This window comes from Peromyscus maniculatus, chromosome 14 (genome assembly GCF_049852395.1).
Source record: "Peromyscus maniculatus bairdii isolate BWxNUB_F1_BW_parent chromosome 14, HU_Pman_BW_mat_3.1, whole genome shotgun sequence".
NCBI classification, from domain to species: Eukaryota; Metazoa; Chordata; class Mammalia; order Rodentia; family Cricetidae; genus Peromyscus; species Peromyscus maniculatus.
The window spans coordinates 24127448-24151193 of record NC_134865.1 but is presented as its reverse complement, the minus strand read 5'-3'; positions in this window follow the sequence as shown (position 1 = coordinate 24151193).

The window sequence follows — 23746 nt, the reverse complement described above, 5'->3', positions numbered from 1 at the left end:
GCTTAGGTAGATATAAGTAGAAACAAGTACATTCAAAGAAGAAAGGGAAATGTAGGGGAAACAGTGGAGAGACCTGAAATTTTTTGCTAACAATCTCATTTTTTTTCACTAGAGCACTGTCACTAACAGTAGTAGTTCAAAAAATACAATATTAAAGGTGACTGTAAAGATGTAAGTCATTAGACAGTACTTTTTGACATTTTAGGGATAGCTTATATAGAAAGAAAGATTGTCAAAGCAAGGGCCCAAAAGGGTAGTATAGAAAGCAAGTACCTAAAAGGAGTCAGAAAAGATAGAACCCAGATGCCAGTAAGATGGATTTTTAATGGAGTGAGCAGAGCAAGCTTTCATTACTAGGAGTAAGAGGATGATGGTGGACATTGACAGCTACATTTTAGTGATAGAGAAGTCATTTTCGTTTGATGGCTTCTAATTTCTCAATTTGATACAACTAGAAATCACCAAGTGGAAATGAGAAGTTATATGGGGTATGGGAGCTTTGAAGAAACATAGAAATAGATAATACCAAAAGTGGGACAGTAAACTTACTAGAGAAATTTAGTTGGAATTCAGGAAGAGGTGAATGACTGAGCACTATAACAGAAATATGAAACGAAACTACTTAGTAAATAATTTTCTTTCTAGCAAGATTTTACTGTTTGGGAACAGGTAGAATGACTGTTAAATACACGCAGTTGCTGTGGATAGAGCTCTGTATAAATAAATGCTGATTGGCCAGTAGCCAGACAGGAAGTATAGGCGAGACAAACAAAGAAGGAAATTCTGGGAACAAAAAGGCTGAGTCGGGAGACATTGCCAGCAGCAGCCATGAGTACCAACATGTAAGATACTGGTAAGCCAAGAGCCATGTGGCAAGGTATGGATCTATAGAAATAGGTTAATTTAAGATGTAAGAACTAGATAGCTAGAAGCCCAAGCCATTAGGCCAAACAGTTTGAATAATAATAAATACATCTGTGTATTTACTTTATAAGTGGGCTGCGGGACTGTGGGGGCTTGGTGTGTCCTGGAGAGAAGCTCTCCAGCAACACCTAGTAGGTTAGATGTTGAGTTCAGGGATGGGAGATGGTGAACTGGGCACACATGAAGATGTCTGCAACATCCTGGTAGTAGAAATGAAATGAAATCAGAATTTATCTGGAGGGTCAAATGTAGTGGGTAGCTGTCCCAGCTTTGACCTGGAAGTACTACCCCCAGTAAGGCTTCCAGTAACTGTCATGCCTACCTATGACTGGCCCCTGAGGCAGGCCTGAGAAGATAACCCTTAGGACTGGAGATCTGGATGTGCCAGCTCCCTTCATTCCTGGTAATCCTGGATGCTGGATGGTAGACCAAGCAGAATTCTCCAAAGAACCCAGCTGGACTGCACCTCACCTCTCCTGGATCCTGTAACCAACCCCTTTACTAGCTGTAAGTTACCCCCCCAAATAAACCTCCTTTTAACTACATAGAGTTGCCTTAATAAATCCTCCAATAGTCAGACCTGAAAGAGATTATGAATACTTGTAGTAGGAGGAGACCTTGAGAAGGTAAACAGAAAGAGGAGGTAGGGCCAGAATTCACAGTTTCATATTAATAACTGAAATTTGGAAATGGCTTAATTTTTCCATATTGACAAGATGCGGGGTATAACAAGTGAGTGGATGACTGAGATGTGGTGACTATAAGGTGAGTGGAAAATGTAGAGAAAGGGTGCCGAATGGTTGTAATTTGCCTGTTATAATTAGGACAACAATGACAAGAATTGGAAGCATGTTGAGAGTGATCTAGAATCAGTTTCAAGTAAGCGTAGAACCATCCCGAGTCTGACACAGCAAAGGTGACAGAGAAAAGAACATATGGTCACACAGCTTGCATGTCAGAAAAAGAAAGAAGTTCTTTTTATTTTGATCTTGTTTTGCTGGAGAGTAGACCTTAAGGTTGGTATGATCTAGAATTAAAAAGAACAAACATATAAGCAAAATAATCATAGACTTCTGTATAGTGTAGAGAATAGTGAAGGGAAAACACGAACCCAAAATAATTATTATAAGGGACAAGCACTATGAAGACACAGTAAGAGCATGAGAAACTGACTCATCCCTGAACCAGAAGCCCCAGCGATGTGATGTTGAGCAGAAATCCTAAGAGTAATTTGAGAGATGAGAGGGTGTGGTGGATATTCTTTGTTTTTTAACTTCTTTATTTTATATTATTTTTATTCTTCTCTCATACATTACATCCTGATTGCAATTCCTTCTTCCTCCATTCCTCCCAGGCTCTCCATCTACCTCCCTGTTCCCTCATCCCTGCCCCAGATCTACTCCTTTTCTATTTTCCTTTAAAAAAAAAATGAGAACACGCCTTTCAAGGATATCCACCAAACATGGTCTAACAAGATCCAATAAGACTAGGCATAAACCCTCATATCAAGGATGGACGAGGCAACTCAGTAGGAGGAAAAGTGTGCAAAGTGCAGGCAAAGAGTCAGAGACAGCCCCCAGTCCCACAAGATCACCAACTATAAAATCATAAGGTATATGCAAAGGTCCTAGTTCAGACCCATAGCAGTCAGTGTTTGTCTCTACAGTCTCTGTGAACCTCTATGAGACTTGCTTAGTTGATTCTCTGGGCTGTGTTTTCTGGCTCCTATAATCTCTCCTCCTTCTGTTCTGTGGAGTTCCTCTGGTTCTGCTTAGTGATGGCTGTCAGTCTCTCCAGCTCTGCCTAATATTTCCCTATGGGTCTCTGCTCCTGTCAGTCGCTGGATGACACCTCTCTGATGAAAATGGGGCTAGGCACTGATCTATGAGTATAGCAGATTATCATTAGGAATCCTTGCATTGACCTGTTTTCCAGTCATGTTTGGTTCTACATTGGTCTCTAGGCAGGCTTACCTCTGGTTCATGGCCAGCCAGGTAGTGTCAGGCATGGGCTCCCTTTCATGGGATGGGCCTCAAGTTAGATCAGTCATTGATTGGCCACCCCAAGTTCTGCACTACCATTACACCAGTGGATATTGCAGGCAGGATATTACAGGCTGAAGGTTTGTGGTTGGAATGATGCCCCAGTCCCACTGATAGGAGCCTTTCTTGATTATAGAAGGTCAGATCAGGCTCCATATCCCCCATTATGAAGAGACTTCTCTAGGGTCACTCGCATAGGTTCCAGGGAGTTTCCATTGCACTACATTTTTATATTGCCCCCCAAACTCCCCCCAATTCCAGTCATCTCTTCCAGTACTCTCTCTCTCCATCCCTCCTACCCCCATCCCTCCTATTCCTATACCCACCCACCCTGAGTTCATGTACAAACTCTGTTCTATTTCTTCTTCCTAAAGAGATCCATGCATCCTCCCAGAGACTTCCCTGTTACTTAGCCTCTCTGGGTCTGTGGATTGTAGCATAATTACCACTTACTTAATATCTTATAAGTGAGTAAATACCATGTTTGTCTTTTGGGGGCTGGGTTACCTCAGTCAGGATGATCCTTTCTAGCTCCACCCATTTGCCTGCAAATTTCATGATGTCATTGTTATTAATAGCTGTGCAATACTCCATTCTGTGAATGTATCACAATTTCTTTATCCATTCTTCAGTTGAAGGACATCTAAGTTGTTTCCAGTTTCTGGATCTTATGAATAAAGCAACAATGAACATGGTGGATCAAGTGTCCTTATGGTAGGATAGAGAGTACGAGTACTTTGGGTATATGCCCAAAAGTAGTATAGATGGGTCTTGAGGTAGATTAATTTCCAATTTTGTGAGGAACTGCCATATGGACTTCCATAGTAACTATACTAGATTGCACTCCTACCAGCAATGGAGGAGTGTTCTCCTTGCTCCACATCTTCACCAACATGAGCTGTCACTTGTGTTCTTGATCTTAGCAATTTGACAGTTGTAAAGTGGAATATCAAAGTAGTTTTGATTTTCATTTCCCTGATGGCTACTGGTGCTGAATATTTCTTGAGTGTTTCTGAGCCATTTGAGATTCCTCTATTGAGAATTCTCTATTTAGAGCTACACCCCATTTTTAAATTGGATTATTTGGTTTTTGATGTCTAGTTTCTTGAGTTCTTTATATATATATTGGATATTAGACCTCGATTGGATGTGGGGTTAATGAAAAACTTTTCCCATTCAATAGGCTGCTGTTTTTTTCCTATTGATAGTGTCCTTTGCCTTACAGAAGATTTTCAGTTTCATGAGGTCCATTTATTGATTGTTGTTCTTAGAGTCCATGCTACTAGTGTTCTGCTCAAAAAGTTGTCTACTGTGCCAATGCATTCAAGGCTATTCTGTATTTTCTCTTCTATCAAGTTCAGTGGATCTGAATTTATGTTGAGATCTTTGATCCACTTGGACTTGTGTTTTATACAGGATGATAGATATGAATCAGTTTGAATTCTTCTACATAAAGACATCCAGTTACACCAGCACCATTTGTTGAGGATGCTTTCTTTTTTCCGTTGTTTATTTCTGGCTTCTTTATTAATAATCAGGTAACCATAGGTGTATTGTTTTTACATCCAGGTCTTGAATCAATTCTATTGATTAACCTGTCTGTTGTTATTCCAATATGATGCAGTTTTTCTTACTATACCTCTGCAGTACAGCTTGAAATTAGGGATGGTGATACCTCTGGATATTCTCTTATTATACAGAATTGTTTTAGCTATCCTGGGTTTTTTATTTTCCCATATGAATTTCAGTATTGTCCTTTTAAGGTTTGTTAATAATTGTATTGGAATTTTCATGGGAATTGTGTTGAATCTGTAGATTGTTTTTGGTACAATGGCCATTATTACTATGTTAATCCTACCAATTCTTGAGCATGGGAGATCTTTCCATCTTCTGATATCTTCTCCAATTTCTTTTTTCAAAGACTTGAAGTTTTTGTCATACAGGTCTTTCACTTGCTTGGTTAGAGTTACCCCAAGATATTTTACATTATTTGTGACTATTGTGTGGGGGTCTTATTTCCTTGATTTCTTTCTCATCCCTTTTGTCACGTGTGTTTAAGATAGCTACTGATTTTTTGAGTTAATCTTGTATCCAATGAAGGCTATTCTTGGTTGTCAATTTGACTACATCTGTAATTAACTAAAACCCCCAAATGGCTGGGCACATCTGTGATGGATTTTTTTTCTACAATGTGGATCTTTGTGGTGGCACAATACACCTCTAATATCAACCACACCTTCTGCGGGCCATCTATATAAATGATATGGAAGAAGGAATTTTGCTCTCTTTGGTGCTTACTCTCACTCTCCCTACCAAGTCCAAACTACTTTTTCAGGATTCCCGTGTATACAGAAGAACAGCCGAGACACACATCCTTGTGGACTGAACAACAAATGGATTCTTGAACCTTCTTTTGGAAGACAGTCATTGTTGGTCTAGTTGGACCACAGCCTATAAGCCATTCTAATAAATTCCTTATATATATAATAATGTAATATAATATAATATAATATAATATAATATAATATAATATAATATAATATAATATAATATAATATAATATAATATAATATAATATAATATATATATATATAATAATTTCTGTTCTGCTAAAGAACCCTAACACAGGGGACAATTGATGATGGAAGAAAAAGCTGGCCATACAGAAATATTTAGAGTGATCTACATAAGAAAATAAAATGTCTTGTTAATTAAAGGAAAATTTGAGGGCATTCATAATAACAGATGTGGTGGACTAAAGATAGAGCTATCATGAGAAAATGAGTTAGTCCAAAGACTAAGGCAAGAGGTTTCATTGAAAGTCAGGGTGCCAGAAGTGACAGGATTATTGGAGATGAGGTGGTATGAAGAGTGGAATAATACTTGCTGGAAATTCAACCGAGGTCTTTATAAAAATCAAGGCCATGTACCTACCAGTGGTTGTAAAAATGAAGTCATTAAACAAATCAAACTGTGTGTGTTAATGTTATGGTGAACTATGAAGCTTAATGATAGTAGTCCAGGGCCAAACAAAGTCTTTTGTAAGCTTGAGGATATTGATAGGAAATCAAGGCAAAAAGGAGGGAGCAAGAGAACCCCCTTGTTTTCAGGTGATAGGATGTAAACTGAGTAAACTATATAAACATATGAGTTGTGGGTTTCAGTTTAATGACATTTTAAGTGAAAAAAAAAAAACAACAAACCCTGCATTGAATAGTTTTCAGAAAATAGATGTAATATGAAATTTCTAGCAGAATACCCAGCACATAATGAAAACAACGGCATCAACTGTCACTAGTACTCATTAGCCTAGTAGTTGCTGCATATATTACTGATCAATTATAGATTTCTCCTTTATGTAGAAGCCTTGTGAATAGAGAATTGCTACATATGCAAGTATATGAAGAAGAAAATGAGCATGGGAATACTGTGTAACCTGTAGACACTCATCAGTTTCTAAGAATGTAGGTTATAGAAGACTAATACTCCAACAGAGAGGATCAGGCAGGTACAACTTAGGAAAGGGAGTGCTCATGCTCCTCTGAAAAGCACATTTCTGAAAGACTTATCACCCAGGAAAAAGCATTTTCTAGTCAAGGAGTCTAAAGCACAAAGAGGTTTCAAACAAAGCCACCGACAAAGACCAGATACCCATGGTCCTAGCCGCCCACTTCATTGCTGTGTGCACTGCACCATACTGCTGCCTTATACTATTTAACCATTGGATATGGCTTCACTTGTACTCATTGCCTGAGTAGGTGGAATTGCTGTTATTCCTTGGTCAAGACATAGCAAATACTACATATCTTGAGGTTCTTTCCCACAATGTTCAATGTTTGTGAGTTAAGTGAAGGATTGCAGCCACGGCACAAACAGTGCTCAAGAAGCCTTTCTGATGTACTGAAATCAGACATGGCTCATCCCTGGCTCCCCTACCTGTGACTGTGAAAGTCCCATGGGAATTTCAGTGGATATTGGTCACGGTGACAAACCCCTGTCTCTAAAATGGACCATTAGGAACCATGATTCACAGCTAGCCTGTAAGATAGCACTCTTCCTCTTCCTTGGAATCCCACTTAAGTCTGAGAATAGTGGCGCTCTGAAGGCAGTGTGCACTCCTCCTGTCTGTGATATCCTTAGCTATTATCACAGTGAGTAGTGCACTTAGGGGGTAGCCCACTGATAGAGTCGAACTTGACTCTAAAATGTACAGTAATGAAGTACAGCAGCTGCAGTGCGCTAATCAAAGACTCCCAGCACAGGCACGGGATGGGAAGGCTAGTGAAGCCTCTCTGTAAGATTCTTTGCCAGGCAGCCTGTCTGCTACCTTAGAAGTAAAATCCTATTATACCTGGGAAACCCCACTGTGAGGGGCAGAGTCAGACAACCATCACAAAGTAACTTGGGCAAATTCCTGGGACGCCAGGCCACTAAGCAGGACTTTCAAGGGACAGCAGTGGTCTCATTTGCTGAATCTCTTGAAAAACACTGGAGAAGTTCAGGTCAGGGCTGAAGCCCTGGGAGGGCACCACCGCTCTCTGGGATAGCCCTGAGGTTCAATCAGAACTGCAAAGCTAGGCACTGCACAGAAAAGTCCAGCTTCTAGCTTAGCTAAAGGAATACATAGAAAGCAATCTTTTGGAAGACTGGAGAAGATTTTTGGAAATGGCTGAGAATTCTACTGAGTTTGTAACACAATCCCTGTAGAGTAATGAAGAGAGGAAATTTAGAACGGTATAAAAGGAGAGAAAGTAAAATTACTATTATCGACACTTGGGGAGCCTTGACTGTATTAATACAAACTCATTTTAAAGGTTCCTAAATTATTTATGTAGCTGGGGAACTTGGAAACTCCTCTGTCCTCCCAAGAGCATCTCCTCGTTAGGGTTATCTGAAAAGCAAAGGCAGAGTAAGCAGAGAGAATTGGGTCAGAGCTTCTGCTTACTAACTGGCTACCAGTTGTTAATTTATGACTTGACAACAAAGAACAGAAGCATCCCGAGCAGGGTGACTCAGGGAACACTGAGACTATAAATTTCATGCTACTTTTTCTATGATGTCCCTTTGGAATGTGCAGTGTTCTGGAGTGCAGTCGGATGAGAACACTAGGACTGAGGTGGATTCGTCAGATGTTGTCGCCAGGCAGGAGAACAGGATGAAGAGGTCATTCTGCAAGCTGCTCGCAGAAATCATGTTCCTCACAGAATGAGGGCTGTGAAATTATTTCACAGAAATATTACTTCCCTAAGGACTGGAATAATCTCCCCTGGAGTGTTGTGGTGAGGGCGGGACAGAGCTCGCTTCTCAGTAGTGTTAAATCCTCTCTCTTTCTTTCCTTCTTGGGCTTAAAAACCCTGAAAATAATTGGTTCCTATATCTACCGGTGGAAATTCCCAATTAAAAGCATGATTTATGTCCTATTACCACCTTAAAAACTGGGTAGGGCATGTGTTTCCTGACTCTCCTACCCTCATCACAGGGATTATGTTGATAAAGTTCATGGAATGAGCAAGCTGGTGCCATAACGTCTCCAGGAACAAACTAACCACTGATCCATATATTACTTGAAACAAACACTTTATTTAAAAATACCAGACCCAGTTCAGGCATGGTGGTGCATGTTCTATTATCTCATCTCAAAAAGACCAAGTGAATCCAAAACCATCCAGGTTATGGTATCCAGTTATGGCCTATAGTATCCAGGGCAACCTAGGTTCCCTGAGAAAACATTCTGAGTTATCTTCTCACAGCCAGTCTGCCATCTGACTACATTGAATTCACATTTCTAAACCATCTTTAGTATAATTCCCTTGCCAAGTAAATGTTAAGCCTGCTTATCATCATTTTTACTTTAGCTTAACAATCAGTTATTTAGTTCATCTCATGATATTATATTTCTTAGTACATTGTATTATTCAAAGATACGTCATCTTTCCACTTCTAGTTGTTCAAAGCCATCATGCCATGCTTCTATAATGCTGAGTTGTTCAAATTATACATTCTTTGTATGTTGACTACAGTGTAATGATGCCTTTTAAAAAAGTAATGTCAGAAGGAAAACTTTGGAGAATTCACATCCTATTATTTCTTTGTTATTCGGTTTGCATAGTTCTCAAGCTGATAAAATGAGAAAGGCTAATTTTCTTCTTGAGCAATAGACTGAAAAACAGCATTCTTATAAATTGTTATCTTGGTTATACACTATCAGAAATTTAAAATATAATCAGTCTTTATGCTGAGAAAGTGGGTCACTCTAATTTTAAGTATATACAATTTCCTCCGGAAGAACATTTGAGTAGTCCATGTAAGCCATTACCACTAAGTGCCCTCCAAGATTCATGATTGGCTAAAAACAATTTCCACCCAGACAATGGTACACCAATTAGGAGGACTCTGTGACTCAGCTGTCCACCTCATGGGCCAGTGGCCTAACCCAGTAACTAGTCTCCAAGTTATAGTTGATAACATCAGATACCAAACAAAACTCAAATTAAAAAAAATCACAAACATGGGCTTAGCACATTCTAATTGTTAAACAACTAAAATAATGTAAAAAGATATAAATCAAGTGTTCTGGCACCCACCCTGTCCCAATGTTCTCCTGTCTCTCTCATTTGCTTTCTCATGATCAATGGGATCATTGTTTCTTGAATACCTTTCCTGTGCTTTCCTTAAACCAATATAAACAGATGTTTCAGGCACATACGCAATAGCATATTATGAATAATAATAAAAACGCCTTTGCTTTTTCAGTTGATATTATGTTCTGGGGAATTTTTCGTTTGGGCTATTGGGGAATCATTCATATTCAATTCCTTCCTTGAATAGTGACCAGTTCAACCAGTGACAGGTCACCAGATGTGTGGAAAGGCAGATTTGATTCAGGAGGTTCCAACCTGGAGTCTCAGTCACTGTTCCAAGGATACCCTTAATTCCTGTTAGTTAAGATGTTTACAGAAGTGGTGCTTCTTTTCTGGAAATGTTTCTTTTATCATAGCTCATGCAAAGGTCAGCTTCAGGAAGATAATCTGGAAACTTCAAAAAGGGGATGAACTGATGTTAGATCCTTTAGTCGTTTTTTAAGGAGACGTTTTTTTTTTTTTTTCTCACTGGTCTCTTCGTGGTTCACAACAGCAGGAAGACAAGCTAAATGCACTTTCCCCATACTTGCTAATTTGCACATATTATAGGGAAGTGTGATGGGTAAGTGGTGATGTGGGTGGTGACAGTTCCTCCAAAGAATCAAGGACACTGTGGTTCTTTATTCCCCCACAAAGCAGCTGGCATGTTGAAGTTATCAGACCATATCGGGCTTAAGGGACATTAAATGTCAGGAGAGCAGACCTGCTATAGAAAGCTGATGGGAGCTGCGGGAACCTTTAGTATCAAATGTTCTCCTGTATAATAATAGACAGCAGCATCAATCTCGGGAATGCTGCTACAAATGTCAAAGAAAGCCTTCCCTATACAGATTAAAGTTGCAGATAGAAACAGAGGACCAAATCAAAGCCCCGGCGTTCCTCTTTTGAAACCACCCTGCCAAAAATGCAATTTCTGAGTTATCAAAAAATGGAATCTCTCAAACAGCATTCATAAAGTCTCACATTTTGGTGTTATCACAGAGGCTTATATTGAGAAAATGCTATTTCTTCCTTCCCTCCCCTTCAAGGTTGAAGCAGCATCCTATCTTTTCTAACAAACAGTGTTTGCTTCAGGACGGCAAGCTGGGAGACAAAGAGCACTGTGTCTGCTGAGCCAGAGCGCCACATGCCAACACACAGTGGCCATTTCCTAGGAAACCCCTCTTTTCAAAGGGACCCAGAAAATAAAATTTTCAAGTGACCTTAAGAAGCCAACATTGGTGACTTCTGAAGCAAATTTCATTTGGAGGAGCAATTTAGACATCACAAATACAGTGGAGTATCCATTGAGAAATCTGAGTGCAAAAATTGAGTTTGTGTTCAGAAGGCTTCTTTACAGCGTGACAGTCAAACATTTAGTGTTAGGAATTTGATCTAGTAGAAAGGTAGTCAGGAGGGTTTTTTTTTCTCACTGTGGGCAAGAAACAATATTGCAAATAAATAAATAAATAAATAGATTCCATCATCCTTGCTTCAGGCATATGCACATTCACCCTTATGCATGCACACATGTTTAAGCAGCTGCTGCATCACTAGGTACCTATGGAATTATTTTAGCAATTTTCTTCAGATTCCAGAGAGAAGGAATTCTGGGAATGTCAGTGACTCTGTTCCTTTTATTCATTTACCAGCTTAAAATGACACGGATGTGCTTTTCTGATACCCTTCTGCATTATATCAACCCCCATCCCCCTTTGTCACTTTCAAGAATGTCTTCCTGAAACAGGTATGTTTTTTATGATTTTAGTGCTTGGAAAGTCAAGTCAGGAAGATCAGGAGTTTGAGACTGCCTTTGGCTATGCAGCAAGCATCAGGTCAGCCTATTCCACACGAGACCCTATCCCCCCAAATTAAATAAATACACAAGAATATCTTGTTGGTACACTATGACCCAGCTGTGAAAGGACAGCATCACCTGAACAATGAGATAGCCTAAAATGCTTACTGTAGAAAACACAGTTTCAGTTCGTGAAGTAGAAAAGACATTACATTTTGAGATTTGTACTTGACTTTCTTATGTTTCCCTAAGCTATGCTATGCTTATGAAAACAAAAGTATATTTAATGAAATATTTGAAAAACTGGAGTTTCCAATTAGGGAGAGGATAGAGATTAATACAGAGGGGAGGTAAAAATAACATCTAGCAAACAACTCCTGTAACCTAAGGCTCAGGGAAAATTGCTGAAGAGGGGTCAGAAAGATTACTAGAGCAAGTGAGTTTGCTGTGATATTGTGTCTTCTAGGAATGTTAAGAAATATACCCATAAACTCTCACCAACATGATTACCTAAATATGACCTGAACAAGACAGCAGCAATAGATAAGCCAAAGTGGACAAGGGGCCTCAACCCTACACAAAGAACTGTAGTCAACTACTGACTGGGGGATATAGTCTTCCCCAGGAAAGAGCACACCAACTGGTTATCCAATACCACACGGTCAGCCCTGAAAACATGCATACAAGTAACAATAAAAATATTGAGCAGGTTATACTTAGGAATATAATATATATGTACAGGTATATATATAACATATTTATTATATATAAATATACTTGCAATAATAATTAATGGAAAAAAGGCCTTTAATTTTAAAGAGATTAAAGCAGGGGTATATGGGACAATTTGGAGGGAAGGGGAATGATACAATTGTGTTATAATCTCAAAAATAGATAATAAAAACATTTTGTGAAGCACTGACAAGAAGAAAGTGAGAAAATGTCCCAATACTGACCTACACTAGTCACAGTTTTTAAAATCTATGCATTTCCTAAAAATAAACTGCTGAAATCATTGAGATGGCTCAGTGGGCAAAAGTACTTGCTGCCAAGCTAGAGTTCATTTCCCAGAGCCCAATTGGTAGAAGGCTAGAACCAAGTCTTGAACATTGTCCCCAACCTCTTCTCCAAGCATGTGAAAACATATGCTCACTAAAGTAAGAAAGCAAAAGAAAATTGTTGAAATCCATGTCGTGCATTAGCTGCATGTTCTACCTGAGGCTCAGCGGAATCTCACAGAATTTAATTAAGTAATCTCCAGTAAACACAAGACAGGTGTGGCACACGGCTTCCCAGAAAGATTTATTGTGACTCATGGATTCTGAGATTTCAGAGCATGGGGGCAAGGCCCTGCCTGCTTGGGCTTGTGGCAAAATGGAACACCATGGCTACAGGAGCACTGTGGAACAAAGCTGCTCATGTCAAGGTAGCTGGGAAGAGGCAGGCTCAGCGGCCTTGTGGTGACAGGGTCCTCATATGTTCTTCAAAGGCACATCCTAGATGACCAGCTTCCTTCAACTAGGCCCCAATTCTGATATTTCTATCATCTCCTCTCCGGATATTGCAAAGGGCCAGATATCAAACCTTCAACACATGAACTTTTAGTCAACATTTAAGAGCCAAATGATAACAATGTGTCCCCAAGACAGGTATAATAGAATAGTCTATGTCATACTCATTAGAGTGTTATAAAGTAAATTTGTACGTTTTTTTTAACGTATAGAAGTGGTTTCTTCCTACAAAGCTAGCTCTGCTGTAGATGTTGATGTTATAGAGACCCAGATATACATAAACATTTAAAAATAATCAAAGATTAGAGTCAGCTCAAATATCAAACTCAGGCAAATGTCAATTCCCTTCTCCTTTGCTTCAACTGAAAATCAAAAGGGACCAATTTAACCGGTATCAAGAACATTCCCCGTCCTCGATAACCCCATGTGACCAAGGGCAAATCAAATGCAGTATTTGCTTTTACATCAAAAACAAAGTGAACTTTTATAAATCAGATTTTATGCAGTCTATAGTGTAAAGAACCAGTGAGAGATTTATCTCAAAATCCATAAATTGAACACAAACTCACAAAATAAATTAAATCAACTATGAAAGAAAATCAACATCTAGGTTTATGGAACAATAAATATGTAAAAAGGTTGAAGAATAACCCAGCAGGGCAATCGAAAGCTAAGGCACAAAGGGTAGCAAAGGGGAGGTCATGCAGAGAAAAACAAAGAAATGAGAAAGAAGGATGCTCAAACAATTTCCACCGCGAGCTCAGCAGCCTGGTGCAGCTGGGAATATTGCACCAGGGGTGATTTCTTTTCTGAGCAGTGACATTGTTTCTATTGATATGTGGCAGGTACTCCTCCTGTCCTTGGCAAAGGAAGCTTGCTAGGGCTAATTTCATGACTAATCATCTCAAAAGTATATTTGCCAAAATGCTACCATTAAAAAAAAAGAAGCCTTTCCAGAGGAAGGAAGCGATTCTGTTGGCAGGGCACGTATTACCAAAGTTGTAAATTGTCATACCATCAACTTGACAGACTCAGCTGAAGCATGTCTCCTCATCCATGGAAAAATTGTCATTATCTCCTGAATTACTTTAATGTGGTAAATTTCAAGGGATATAGGTTAGTCGTGGTGCTGCAGAGGAGGTGGATGGTATTGAAGACAAAAGAGGAATGTGGATTTTAGTTTTCAGGACAGGAGGACAAAGATAAATTTGAACAGTCTTAGATACTGCCTTCCTATTCTCGTTTCGCTATGGCATTTCAAATTAAGAGTACTAGTTCAGTATTCCTAAGTACTGTTAGTTCAGAAGCCCACATCAACATTCACCAAATGCTTCGACACCCTTCACCTGATGTAACATGGATAAGCATTTATGAACATTTTCATACCTGATTCTCAAAGCAAAACCACAAGGTATATCTGTGGATGAAGAAGTTAAGTCAGCTGTTGATTGCCTATACTCACATAGCTAATAAGTAGAAGTTTCATATTTTAAAAATCTCTATTTTTGCCACTATAATACAGTAGACTAATAATTCTTATATATTTTTTGTGAGAAGAGGCTTATATTAATCCATATAAATAGTAAACTCTTCCAAAACAATAGCTGAGTATTGTATTAGCTTTATGTTCTCTTTTGTTTAAAGAAATACTTTTTTTTAAAAGATTACACTTGTGTGCAACCTGTCAGACCCACCATGCTGTTAGAGCTGTACTCTGTAAAATGCAGTTTGGAGAGCATTGGAGACCTGCCATCAACAGATCAGGTAGTCAATCAAGCAGCTTTCCAAAGCAATTCTATTAATTAACAGTTAGATCCTCATTTAAGGGGAAGAATGTCATACTGTCAATTCAGTCATGAATGAATAAAACAATAGTTTATGAGATGTCTCCCTCAATTCTTTTAATTGTAGTCATTTTTAATATGCTTATATTTGTTCCTCATCTCAGAGTCTAACTTAATCTCTTCAGCTTCTCATAAACATGCCCATTCCCATTGAACCTTTTAAAAACAGAAACAGCTCACAATGATTAGCGTATTTCAAAGGGCTTCATTGTTAGTACACTTTGAATTATAAGCCTTCTGTACTCTGAGACATTGTTTCAAGTTGACCCCAGATACCAACATGAGGTATTTCTGTTTATATTTTATTTCTGTAATGAGTGATATCTCAAGAGACTCTGTTAAATATTTTTAAATTGCATATTTTTATTAACTGTATAAACTTTCGTACAAATAAATATAAAAATTTTCTTACATATAAATATAAAAGTTACACATAAAAAATCAACCAGACCCCCAATCTATACAACTCAATGGAATTTTATACAGTTAGAATAGAATACAGAATGGAAGTTGTGAAGATTGGAATTAAGCTTGACGTTAAGTCATACACTGTCACATGACATAATGTTTTGAAAACATTTAAGAATGAGTTGGGGGGAAGAAGAGAAAAGAGAAGGGAAGAACTAGATGGGTAAGAACTTGAGAGGAACGAGCTGAGATGGGGAAGAACTAGATTGAAGAGCTAAAAGAGAGGACTAGAGGAATGAGATGGAAGATGAGGAAGAGCCAGATGGGAAAGAACAAGATGAGGAAGAGCCAAATGAAAGAGAAGGAAACAGGAGAGGAGCTGATAGGGGAAAGAACTAGATAGATGTGAACCTAGAAGGGACAGAACTAGATGAAGGAATTAAGATAGAACTTAGAGGGGACAGTAGATAAATATAGAGAAATCAGGCAAGAAAGGAGCTAGACATGAGAACAGAACTGAAGCTGTGTATAAAGGATGTTATGCCAGAGGAATTAAAGCGAATGGACCTAAAAAAAAAAAAAAGAGTTGGGGTTTAGATATTTTACCCAATATTATGACAGTGCATTAATGAAAATTATTCTGAACTCCACATCATTGGATGTAGGAAAAAATAAGAGTAAAAATGTCAGGTAATTCTAAATAGTTATTTAAAATTCTTGCCTGCTTAAACTTAATCAAATAAATATGCAGTAAATTAAAAATGGCACAATTTCCTTTGTGACCAAACAACAGAAAGAAAGAGCTAATATTTAGAACAAAATTCTAATGTAAATATTTTAGACAGAAGTAATTATATACATATATGAGCCTATGGAGGAAGTACCCAGCCTCAGTATAAGCATCCAGGTAACATGGGTCTGCAGAGTCACACACGTTTCACCACTGTGGGGAGCAGACGAAGTCTTGAGTGAATGCGTATTGTTAACACGGGCACAGCACAGCAATGTCAGGACTCTAACACCTGAATTTGCGGAAAGGGCAAGTCTTACCCAGATGGGCCTCAGAGAAATGGCAAGTCCTTCCCCTGACCCAAGCTAAATACATAACTAAATAACTGTTTATATTTGCATGGATGCACAGATCACAATGTAAAAATAATTTACCATTTGTGAAGTTCGATTATGAATCTTGTGTGATGATTACTGAGATGTCTAAGCAAGTAAGACATTTTAGAGTACGTTTTCATATCTAGCAGGAGAGGCAGAAGCGAGACACTGCAACAACTCCAGAGGAAGCCGAGTTGGATCCAGTGAAGACTGGGGACATCTGATTGTTAGAAATTACCACACAAAGTCTTTTACAAATCTGAACAGAATCTAGAGGAAAAGAGTTCTGGTTAGCTTTTTTTTTTTTTTTTTTTTTTTTTTTTTGGTCAACTTGACACAAACTAGCACCATCTGTTAGGAGGGAACACCAATTGAAGAACTGCCTCCATCATATTGGCCTGTTGGCTTATCTGTGACATTTTACTGACTTTTGATTGGTTTGGGATGGCTCTGCTCACTATTGTCAGTGCCACTCTTGGGTAAGTGGCCCGGGGAGGTAAAATAAAGTTAGCTGAACATGATCTAGAAAAAGCAAGCCAGTAAGCAGTATTCCTTCATGGCATCTGCTTCAGTTCCTGCCTCCCAGTGCCTGGACCACCTTGACTTCCCTTAATGACCATGACATGTATGCCAAATTAGTCCTTTCTCTCCACTTGGCTTTGGTAATGGCATACAAGTACAGCATATGAGTACAGTAAGTTATATATCAGTACACGTGTTAGTTGGAAAATTATTGAAAAAATTCCGAACATTGCCCAAGCTCTGGATACCATTTTAGCTTTGCCCTCCTCCCATTTGAAAGTTGTCTTGCAGCTAGACAACTAGGTTCATCTGCATATGGCAAATGAACAGCCCAGCTTCTCCCAGATCTCTCTCTTTTTTATTAATTAATTTTTCCACCCTTATCACAGTTTCCAATCCCTCCTTCCTCTCCTCAGTACCTCTCTCAACTTCCAGCTCCATCCCCTCCCCCTCCTTCCTCTTCAGAAAAGGGCAGGCCCCTGTGTCTAACAGCCAGCCATGGTATATCAAGTTGGAGTAAGACTAGGTACCTCCTCTCCTATTAAGGATGGACGAGGCAACTTAGTAGAAGGAAGGGTCCCAAGAGCAGGTAACAGAGTCAGAGACAGCTTCTGCTCCCACTGTTATGAGTCCCATGAGAAGATCAAGCCACACAACTGTGACATATGTGCAGAGGGCCTAGGTCAGTCCCATGCAGGATCTCTGATTGTCAGCTCAGTCTCTGTGAGCCCCAACGAGCTCAGATTAGTTGGTCCTGTGAGTTTTCTTTTGGTGTCTTTGACCTCTCTGGCTCCCAAAGTCCTTCCTCCCCATCTTCCACCTGATTCCCTGAGCTCTGGCTAATGCTTGCCTCTGGGTCTCTGCATCTGTTTCCACCAGTTTCTGGGTGAAGCCTCTCTGATGATAATTGGGCTAGGCAACAATCTATGAGTATAGCAGAATATCATTAGGAATCATTTTGTTTACTTTTTAAATTTTCAGTTCATGTTTGATTCTTTCCTAGGTCTCTGGGCTGTCCAGCCTCTGGCTCCTGGCCCTGCAGGCAGTGTCAGGGGTGGGCTCCGTCTCATTGTATAGGTCTCAAGCTGGATCCGTCACTGATTTGTCACTCCATAATTTCCGCAGCCACCTTTCCTATGGCATATCTCATAGGTGGGGCAAATTGTAGGTCACAGATTATGTGGCTGGGTTGGGGTTCCAATCCTTCCAATGAAAATCCTGCCTGGTTACAGGAGATGGATGGTTCAGACTCCATATCCCTCATTGCTAAGAGACTTAGCTAGGATCACCTTCATAGATTCCTGGGAGTTTCCATTGCACTAGGTTTCTAGCTCATGCTAAAGATCCCCCCGTGATTCCAGTTGTCTCTTCCAGTATTTACTCCATCCGTCCTCTACTGACCTGATCTCTCCTGTTCCCATGCCCAGCCTTCTGTATCCAAACTTTTCGTGCCTGTCCACCCGTGACGTCTATTCTCTGTCCCCTTCTCAGTGAGATTCAAGTGTCCCCCACTGGAGCCTTCCTTGTCACTTAGCTTCTTTGTGTCTGTGAATTGTAGTATTGTTATCGTTTACTTTACAGCTAATAGCAAAACCCAAAGAAGAGAAATACACACACACACACACACACACACACACACACACACAACCACTACCACCTAATGGGATTATATCGCCAGCAATCCAAAAAGCCTCCTTAATGATCAAAAGAATTTATTTGGGGGTTGACTCACAAGACCGAATAAATGAATTTGTCGCAGGATACTGGAAGAGTGAGTCACGGTCCAATGCAGTTCTCTGGCAAGTTCTGCCCTGGGTCGTACCAGCATCCAAAATCATGAGGAGGGGGAGCATACATGCATCCTCAGTCTTTAGGGTCCCCCAGCAGCCATGCCCCCAGGGGAAGGTACCTCAAGGCCATAGGCCGGTATAACAGCTATCTGCTACCTCACTAGGGGCAGTGGTTCAGGGCATGGCTCAAACAGCCACCCACTACAACCAATACCACAAAATAACAGGAACTAACAATTACTGGTAATTAATATCTCTCAGTATCATTGGACTCAATTCACCAATAAAAAGACACACTAATAAAATGGATAGGAAAACAGGCTCCATCCTTCTGCTGCATACAAGAAAAATACAACACCAAAGATAGAGTAATGAGTTTGGGAAAACATTTTCCAAGCAATGAACCTAGGAACTAAGCTGGTGTATCTATTCTAATATCTAAAAAAAAAAATAGACCTGGAACCAAAATTAATCAAAAGTGATGGAGAAGGACATTTCATACTCATCAAAAGAAAAATTCACCAAGAGAACATTGCAATTCTTAAAAATCTATGCCCCTAATGCAAGGACAACCACATTTGTAAAAGAAACATTACTAGATCTTAAATCACACATAAAACCTCAGACATTAATAGTAGGAGATTTCTACACCCTGCTTTCCCCAATGGACAGGTCTGCCAGACGGAAACAGAGAAATAAGGGAACTAACAGATGTTATGACTCAAATGGACTTAACAGACATTTATAGAACATTTCAGCTAAACATAAAAGAATATACCTTCTTCTTAGCACCTCATGGAACCTTCTTTAAAATTGACCACATACTTGGTGACAAAGCCAGTCTCAATAGATACAAAAAAACTGTAAAAACTCCCTCTGCCTTGTCAGACCATCATGGATTAAAGCTGAATTTTAACAACAGAAACAACAGAAAACCTACAATCTTGTGGAAACTGAACAACTTCCTACTGAATTACCACTGAGTCAAATAAAGAAATAAGAAAGGAATTAAAAACTTCCCAGAATTCAATGAAAATAAATGCACAACATACCCAAACTTGTAGGTAACAGTGAAAGTGGTGAGTACAGGAATGTTCATAAAGAAATTAAAGAGATCTCATACTAGCTACTTAACAGCACACCTGGAAGCTCCAGAGCAAAAGGAAGCAAATACACCCATGAGGAGTAGATGACAGGAAATAATCAAACTGAGGGCTGAAATCAATAAAATAGAAACAAAGAGAACAGTGCAAAGAGTCAGTGAAACAAAGAGTTGATTCTTTGAGAAAATAAACAAGATAGACAAACTAACTAAAAGGCAGAGAGAGAATATCCAAATTAACAAAAACAAAATAAAAGGAGATATAATCCAGAGAATCATTAGGTCATACTTAAAAAACCTGTACTCCACAAAATTGGAAAATCTAAAGAAATGGACAGTTTTCTCGATAGATACCACTTACCAAAGTTAAATCAAAATCAGATCTTGCAATAATAAAGAATACTGACATATTTCAAGACTCAAAGAAATCTGAGAAGCATTTGTTGGAGTTGAACTCTGCAACGCAAACAGCAGGGACTGACACAGTTGCCTTGAAATCTTATCCTCACTTTTCAAAGTCCTCTGATTCTTTCAAGAAAAGGAAGAAAGTAGTAATTAATAACAAGTTAGGAGGTAGTAGGCCAAAGACCCAGTAAGTCTTTTCAGATTTTCAACTTGACCTACAACTGATTTCATGTTACGTTTTCACAGAGCCAATTCATTTCCTGAGTCCTGAGCTCCAGGGAGCCCACTCCCTAAACAATTTTCTTAGAAATATGCCTATATTCTGAAAGGAAGTCTTCTGGGATGACAGTTAAGAAAATAAAAGAGAAAGCAGGAATCAAAAGCTTTAAAAGAGCATAAGAGAATCAAAAAATAAAAAAAGAATCAAACAAGCAAAACAACTAAAGTTGAGAAACCAGGAAAGCCCAAGTTGGAAGTGCTCTTTGCCAATTTGAAATGAAACCCCCAAGGCTGGTTCCAAGACTCAGACATGAGTATTACATCGGAGGCAAGGAATGCAGCATTATTAAAATTTTAATATTCTAACACAATTTCTCTCTTCTTCCAGAATGCCTAATTCCCATTTCCCTTATTATCTGCATTTGAGAAATGTGTTTTTTCTAAGTCAATTTACATTTTTATAAAAATTATATAAAATACCTTTCTTTAAATATTTATAAGAAAGAAGTTTCATAGAAGGAGTTTTGAGGTAGAAAACTGTTATTATACTAAATCACAAATTTCCTTTTCAAATGAATAGATAATGTGCTAGGGTATCTGCTGGCCATTAAATCATAATAGTTAAAATGATGAGAGAGACTTTAAAGAAAGATGGCGTGTTTGATTTTTCTGCTTATTAGGTACATGACCCCAGATCCTCCTAATATTTCAGTTTGCTGTTTCTAGAAGTTGGAATAATAATAGAACACTCTCATTTTCAGGTTTAAATGAAGTAATAATTGCATGGTACCTGCTAAGTAATAAGTTCACAGTAAGTGCTAGATATTAATATAGTTATTTCCATTATTTTATGATTAGTATTATTGATATAGTAAGATAGACTTTCCTATAAAAAGCCATAATAAGTTATCACTTTCTCTGATTCCGCATGTTCATCAGTTCACCACTGTTTCCACTTCAGAGACCACAGTCAGAATGACAAAACCTGGTATCAGAATGAGGAAACCAATTCATCCAGCAAATGTTTTACTAACTCAAGAATTCTAAATTTATTTTTATTTTACATGTAGGACAAAGCCATTGAGATTGAGAGCACTTTAAAATATTAAATGTTGTTTAACATTAGGAAACTTCCACAGAGTGAGACATGCCTACAATGAATCATCCCCCATTAAAAGATTTCTATCACTGTGCTACTACAATATTGATGTTAAAAAGAACCCAACTCCCCAATACCGAACATTTTAAATCACACCTAGGATATTCTCAATAGAGATGTTTCGCCCGGTAAAGTAAGAAATACTGCATGGGCCTCTAACTGAATAAACCCTTTGCTCACATTTGCCTATAAAACTGGTATCTTGAACTTGTGACACTTCATAGTCTATGGGTGTCTATGCCTGAACAACTCTTCTTAATAGTTTAAAACTAATAAAGATTATATAGAGAGCTACAAAATGAAAATAAAAGAAGAGGATAGCTTATTTGAGAACAAAGGCAGAAAAGCAGAACATGGCTTTATAAAAAGAGTCCAAATGAGAAGAAAGACTGAAGTTAGAAGTGAAGAATAATTGATTTAGGCTCAGGTGGCACAGGCTAAGGTAAGAGTTCTAAGCCCTCCTGTAGGCATATCACAGATCTGGTAAAGGAAATTTTTTAATTCCTATAACTCTAACACATATAAGTACTATGCTCAAGCCACGTAGTTTCAGATGCAAGATACACTTCCAGAAATATCTTTTCCTGAACAAAGCAACTACTAAGAGCTTTCCATTTTTACATCTTCTTTTAACAGTTTCTCATTTTTTTTAAAGAATGTGGGTTAAGAAGACAGCTACATGAGAACAGCTGCATGAATCCAGTTCTTGTAGTGATCTACATTTTTCTACTAAACATCATAATTCTTAGTATTACGTGGAATGAAAGGAAAATAAAAAGAACAAGCAAGCACAGGACAGATTTGATGAAGAAATTCATCAAAATGGACTACATTTCTGTGTTTTGCTTTTTTTTTTTTCATTTTTTTGTGCTTTTAAGAAAATTTGGCTTTTTTTTTTTTTCAGAAAAATAATATGAAGTGGAAGTGGAGTGGGTAGGAGGAGGATACCTGGGAGGAGTTGGGGAAGGGAAAATACTATGACCAAAATATATTGTATGAAGTTTTTGCATTATTATATCAAGGTCTCATTCTTTATTCCTTTTTATAATTAAAATGAACTGAGAACAGTTCTAATGAGTCATCAAACTTCAGGCATTTTACAATCTACAGTTCCACACATTAAGAACCATGAGAACAACAAATGACGAACGGAAGGGACTTGTAAATGGGGAAAAGTTGCACATCTCAAGGATCATTTGACAAAGCATTGACTGAAAAATGCTTAAAATGCTCCTTCTCTGCATCACGGCCAAGTTCCTTCCTAATGCACAAGTTCCCTGCTGGCGATGTTCTGAACTGGACTTTTCCTCTAAAATCCATGTGTTGAGTCTTTGCCCTCAGTTAATTCCGACTGTGATTTTCTTGCAGATAGAGTCTCACATACATAACTGAGAAAACAGTCATTAGGGGTGTATTCTAAGACAACCTACATGATGTCCTTATAGCAAGAAGTGTTTAGCAGAGACATTTCAGAGGGGAAGCCCTTAAAATACTTATGAGGAAAAAAAGTTACCTATAAGCTAAAATCAGAGGATTCAAGCAAAACTGATCTGCAGATGCTCAGCCCTGTGCTCAGAGCACTAACCTCTAGAACTTTGAGAAATAATTTCTGTTGTTCCTACCTTCTCATTTATAATCCTTTGCCAGTATAGCCCTAGTAGATGAGTAACAACAAAAAAATTAGAGCAATCGGTTCCTGATTTCTTAAGAACCAGCAGTTCAGAGGTTATCCATCTTCTTCATCTTTCTATATCTATTTTTCATTAATATCACCTTCAGAGTTAATAGGATTTAGAAGAAAACTAAGTTTGGTGTGAGACTTTTGGGTCAGACACAGTTTAAGCAAGACAGTTCTGTCTTTTGTCTCCTTGAATCTTCCCAGAGAAAGTTCACTTTTGTATGTGGCCTTTCTATGACACTTAGATTGTTAAACTACTGTTCTTTTCTAATAGTGGATACTTTAAAAGTGAAAGTTATTCTTGTTTTGTATCTTTGTAGATTCTCTCACAGTATACAGGACTGAAGGTCTCCAGAGCCTCATGCAGCACTCACATACACCAGGCACCGAGGAAATGTGATAGCTGTGCAGAGGAACAATTTGTGAGCCAACAATCATGACAGTTGGCTTTTCTCGATTTTTCAACTAAGGGTAAAACCAGTTTAAGTGATTTTTTCTGAGATTACATTAATTTGTCTTTGAAAGGGCTCCCCAAAAGCCAGATCCTCTCTTCCTGAGCACCAACCTATTAAAAGACACAAAAGAGTCTAAAAATAGAAACCAGAAACTCATCTTTC